General features: G+C 39.2%; 1 non-coding gene across 1 annotated transcript; it reads right to left on the bottom strand.

Annotated features, from left to right (window-relative positions):
- Positions 1-5,690: 5,690 nt before the first annotated feature.
- Trnaa-cgc lies at positions 5,691-5,763 on the bottom strand. The gene has a single exon. It is a non-coding gene; the product is annotated as a tRNA-Ala (tRNA).
- Positions 5,764-6,163: the final 400 nt, after the last annotated feature.

Here is a 6,163-nt window from a genome sequence, read left to right as displayed (position 1 = left end):
CTGATATCTGAAAGGGACACTAGTTCTTAGGTAAGCAAACATTATAAGCAATGACACAGACTACTTACATAGAATGTTGTGCATTATACTTATTTCTTAACGTTAAAAATTAAGCTTCACACAATTGACAATATTGAGCACAATAAATAATTAAATTACCCAAAGTTACAGGTTAAATAGTTATAAAGCTAAAGATAGTGAGGTCTTGATATTAGGTGAGAATCTGTTAAAGTGAGTATACTCTTCATTTAACATTGTAAATTAAACTTTAAGCAATGGATAGTATTATACACAATAATTAACATACACAATCTTAAAGTGTTACAAGTTACCTGACGCTAAATAAAGCCGCCTTGGACGATAGTGCCTCAGTAAACTTAATGAAACAGCTACTACTGATGCGACTAGCATTAAATGCAGATGCAAAGCACAAAATTTCAGTACCGATTTATTTCTTCATCAGGATATCGGCTTATAAGTCCATCATTAGACTTTAACTGCCTATCATCATCAAAAAGGTTACAATACGATGATGGCATTGCAAACACAATCCGAAATTCATAATTTTGTGCTTCTCAGTGTTAATTAAGTTGTTCTACTGAGCATGTGCGGAAGTGTCAGTTAACAAGATCATGATTACATTGTTATTGGCCTGTGTATTTTGTAAATGCATGCGAGTCCGAATGCGCTGACAGAAAGCAGTGTGACTGAATGCGTCGTGTTACTTCACTTTCAACATTTAGTTAATCGATGTTACTTTGTCTGGTTGCAATGATTTGTTATTTGTTGCCAATATGTCACTGCTGTTTATTCTTTCTATAGGCCAAAGTTTTCAAAAATTCTTTGTATTCTCTCACGAGTTGTGTTTTATTTGGACACCGAGACACGAGGATACTCAGCGAAATGAACTAGCTTACAAATTAGCTGAAGATGTAACCACTGGAGAGAATCTTGAAGTCTGAGTAACAGGCACAGACGGGCAATTGCAACTGCGACACGAAAGTTTGAAAACCTAGGATATGGAATGGCAGGAGACCACAATCCTCAATAAGCTCAGGCAAGTCACGGCGGCCACCGACGCGTATCGTTGTTCTCTCGAAGCCTCTCTGAAAGATACCACCGTTCTGTACCGACTACCTGTCGACCACAACAGAATTACCTAAGGGTTCCTTTTACGTCACGAAGCAGCTGTGGTAGGCATCTCACGATACCCCATATTCTGGCAGTGTATGTCCTGGTGGCTTATCTGAGACGAGCCATCAAGATATTTACGGATGATGGATAGCAGCTACGAAAGTCAAAAGTTTCCTGATAGAAAGTGAATCTTATAACTTGATGTAATGCACCTTAAGGTACTGTGTGAGCGGTTGATGTTGGGCAGTATCTCTTTCGGTGGCGTGTGCCCCAGTGGCTCAGGCTACTTCCTGTTTCTGCACTGTCATGTATTTTTAAATTTGTATATGCGTCTCATATGTTTTATTTAACTTTTTAAGCTCATAAACTATCTAGTCCGTACGCTCATCACTTTCTCGTCCCCTTCGTGGTTCACCTTCCAGGGACCGGGAATAGTATTTATGTGCTAGGGCTTTAATTCACATTTAACCACCTGACCTAAGCAACTGTCACTCGAATTTTCGACCATGACAACAGGGTCACAGACCCTGAAACTGGCAATTCATCTTTTCTCCTCTCATATCTGTTTATGCGAATTTCCAATGAAATAAGGGACTATTAACCAAGCTGTTTAGTCCCTTTAAATCCAAAATGAACATCTTTATTTTGGTTGTTGATTCTGCTACAGCACGATTAAAAGTACAGTATGATGCTATGAGGACGAAATAGTACCACTGCACAACTTTGATGAATGAAAGACACACCTTATAACGAAACTTCGAAAATTTGACCTCCTTTATTACGACGCTTGTACTTTTCTGTTAGCATGCAGCCGTAATCCTAGTAGATCTCATAATATTTTAAACTGATGTTTGGCGTCATAATATGAAAAGAAAGATGTCACAGCTGTTGATAATCTGTGTTAATTACACGTTACACGTCAGACGTCGTTTCTCTCCTTAGTAAATATGGCTTGACGCGTGTGTTCTTAGTAACGCTGATGACAGGGGCGAGTGCTAAATTTGAAAGTGGTTATCATATCTTGGCTATTGACTGGTAGGAATTTTGGGTACAGTTGTTCGATTGCCCTTGAGGGAAGAGCATTGTTGTATTTATATAGTAAGGTCTGATCCTATTTACAGTTATAAGCAGTTATAGCATGTTATAAAGTGTTGCGCCAAAGGCAGTAACACCTCCACAACATCATTAACAAAAAGAATTATGACAAGATAATTACGGACGTGTCGGTTAAAGCATTTAAGAATTACTTGTAATGATACAGGTAACAGAGATTTAATATTTCTTTCGATCACTCAGCATGAATGGACTACCTGGTCGTAGCTCATTCGGAAACGTTAATTAACTGAGCGAGAGCTTTATGCAAGACTTATTTCACTGGAGATTTCTCTCACTGCCAGCAGGCTTCTGAGTCATTTTATTGATCCGAAAACAAAATTTTGGAAGACGGTCGAAGGAGTCTACCAGTAAATGTAGAAACTTTTAGGAAGACTCTTTTCCTCCTAAGTCAGTTCTTCCATCATTACAAATCTAATGACGTTAAACTGTTGACTTGTGCGTGCAGCCATCTTTATTAACCATTGACACAAAATCGCCTACATTCTCAGTAGTAAGCATTCCGAAATTAGTGCCGTTTTAATTGCAACAGACCAGTAGTTTTCCCTAACTTTAAAACTCCCTCTGTCTTCATATTTGAGGGTCCGTGGAAGCCGAGTGCACGTCTAATGTCGATTGTTTCCATTAAGGGTGCCAGACTTGTTAATACCGTGCCTCTAAATACCTCTCCTTCTGACTAAGTAGGTGCAGCAAGAGGAAAAAAGAACCAGATGCGTAATTAGTTCACATCACTTGTTTCACAAATGTTCACTTTATTTAACAATTATAGTTACAACACTGTGTTCTCAAAAGAACTAAATTCTAAAATTACTTGCCCCTCTCCTTTCCGAGAGGGAATTAAAATTGACTAAAGAACTACAAACACGAACAGTGAGGTGCTGTTAGCCTACATATCAATGGCGGACGAGCCCTGTGCATCCACGGTTAGATGTTAGGAGGAAGTCGAACCTGCATTTAGGTCAGCTGCTGTAATCGGAGTTATCTCAAGTTACTACCACTAGTCAAGGACTAAGCAAAGAAATGGTCCGCGCATAACGCAAGGAACGAGGCACTTTCGACGTGAAGTGACGTAAAATGTCAACTAGCCTATAGTACTTGGCACTCAAAATGCATATCGTACAATGGCAATAAAGATGACCACACGCTCATTACTCTTCCTAGCATCCCAGGTAGATCTTTCGTGTCCATACAGTCATTAAACGTAATTATGGGCAGTAAAATAGCATGCTTCGCTCTCGTACTGTGCGTTATGGGTCTTTCACTTCACCTGCAGCCTCCCTCGAGACTCTCGTAAATTCTTTTTCCGCCAACTGCCCATCGGAAATTTTAACAGTCGAACGTACACGCTGTTGCCCTACTGTGAATATATTCCAAAAGACTTTTGCGCTAGATATGGCGTCCATCTAGAAATCAAACAGAAGATAAGCCTTTCCAGCAAAAAGAATACTTTCTAAGTACTTTAGTAATGGAGGAAATGAGATTAGTGATAAACGTGACATCAAAATTACGAATTGCAAAGTTTGCGGAGGTGAGAAATCCTACTAACAAGAAAGCAAAGTTAGGCTTGACTGATGATGCAAGGAATATGTGAAGGAATCTAGCACACGCAAAGGAGGCATTCCACTCCGAACGAAGGCTTTTCCACTCGGAACGAAGGCTTCTAGTGTCAAAATAGAGCGTAATCTGAGGATGATTTTTCAGAGACTGTAGGGTTGGTGCACACCGTTGTATGGACGTGTATCACGGACTGCGGAAAACCGGAAAGGAAGAGTATCGTAGACTTTGAAATGTTGTATTGCAGAAGAATGTTGAAAATTAGTTGTAGCCGAGGAGGAACATTTTGAAAACACTTGCTATCAGGAGGGAAGGACGGAAAAACGTGTTGCAAGAGAACTACTACTACTATTGCCTAGATTATATCTCGTAGTTTAACTGTAACAGATTCGTGAAGACTGCCTGTTATTATGCTTCATTAATTACATAAGCTACCATGTAGCCATCGACTTTGATACTTGCCCTAAAGTGATCAAGGGAGGAAGCAAATAATATATATAAATTTTCTCTCACTCTTGTCCACTACCTGTGCAATGCCGACTGTTCGGGACGATTTACAGACATCACTAAAAACTTGAAATTTTATTGTGAAACGGTTAATCCCTGTGGAATGGTTAGACTGCTTAGAATTGTAGTGTACGTTCTTTATTCTGAATTTAAAAGGACATGATTTCTCTATCTTTTGTGGGCAACTGCTATGAGGTGTGGGAGTACACGACGAAGACGAATGGCTGGAAAGCAGCTCTGATTAAAACTGGTGGTTTATTATAATAACCAACAGGAAATACATGAAGCGACATCAAACCAATGTTAACATTATACAATCCCTTACTTGCAAAATAAACTGCTTAAATAAAATTGCAGGTGACAAACGGCGTGAATGACTTCGGAGACTAGGTTACGAAACTGGCAGACCACACAAAGAGGAGGACAATAATACTCTCAACCCGGTTATTTAGAGAGAAAGTTCTTTCTCTACCACCACTGAAGTGCACTGGTGAAGGGGACTAATCTGCAGTGCGACAGAAGCCAGTGTCGTATCCTTCCTACTACAATTAATGAATTCCGTAACTACGACAAATTATAGCTGAAAAAACATTACGCGAATTGTGGCTCATTCTATTACGTAGACTCATTTATCCAACCCAGTAGGAAAGCCGGTGCTCAAGGTATCTTTACTTTGTTCATAGTTGGCGGCCGGGCCACAAAAAGGTTCTTACCCAGAACCAGAGATACAACTTCAGATTCCACAATCAGTTTCACGCAAACACACGTGAAGACTATGAGGAGCACTCTGCAAGCGATAACTTTCACTAAGCAGCTGCGAAATTTACCTTACTTTTTTTTCTACATGAGGCTCATGTCACGAAATAATCAGTCTGTTTATATTGTAAGAAATTAGTTTCTATTAGTTTAGTTACGCTCTCAAATTGTGGAAAGAACTGCTTTTCAATAAATGCAGGAAGATTCTCAATTAAAGACACACTAGTGCTAGTGGCGCATGGCCAGTAGTGAGAGGAACAAAGGAAGAACTTATCAAACATCACTTGTTAAAATTTATTAAAAACTCCATGATTCATAATAAGAAACACTCCCGAGCATTTAATGGAATTAATGAAGCTATATGCTGACAAAAGAGAAGTATGTGTCGACAATAACTAAAATAGAAATGGTACCATTATTCAGTCTTCAATAAACAGTCTGATTTTGTATGTGGTGGTGGTGGTTGTTAGTGCGTAACGTCCCGTCGACAACGAGGTCATTAGAGACGGAGCGCAAGCTCGGGTTAGGGAAGGATTGGGAAGGAAATCGGCCGTGCCCTTTCAGAGGAACCATCCCGGCATTTGCCTGAAACGATTTAGGGAAATCACGGAAAACCTAAATCAGGATGGCCGGAGACGGGATTGAACCGTCGTCCTCCCGAATGCGAGTCCGGTGTGCTAACCACTGCACCACCTCGCTCGGTTGATTTTGTATGTCATGGATAGTGTAAGGAAATAATACTTTCGTTTATTTGTACTACATTTAAATATTTTGAGTTAAATTGGTTAACTCAGTTTATAATTTGCCAGTTGCTACCATATAAAGATAATTGATATACAAGACATTCACATAACGATTTTACTCATATTCTTCTGTTTTGTAGTTTTTTTTCTTTTTCAGGTGTTCTACTATTATCTTTAAACGGTAATGTTTTGAAGTTGTGGACACAATGGCATAAAAAGTAATTTTTTCGTTATTTTTGTAACAATAATTTTCTTGACTTGGAGAACAGTAATTTACTTCTCTGCCAGACAGTATTTAATTTTAATGTTGGTTCGCGTAATATTTCAACAATATGCGTAGTTCAGCGATATTTACG

This window comes from Schistocerca piceifrons, chromosome 5 (assembly GCF_021461385.2).
Source record: "Schistocerca piceifrons isolate TAMUIC-IGC-003096 chromosome 5, iqSchPice1.1, whole genome shotgun sequence".
Taxonomy (NCBI): Eukaryota; Metazoa; Arthropoda; class Insecta; order Orthoptera; family Acrididae; genus Schistocerca; species Schistocerca piceifrons.
This window is presented reverse-complemented; position numbering and strand designations above follow the sequence as displayed.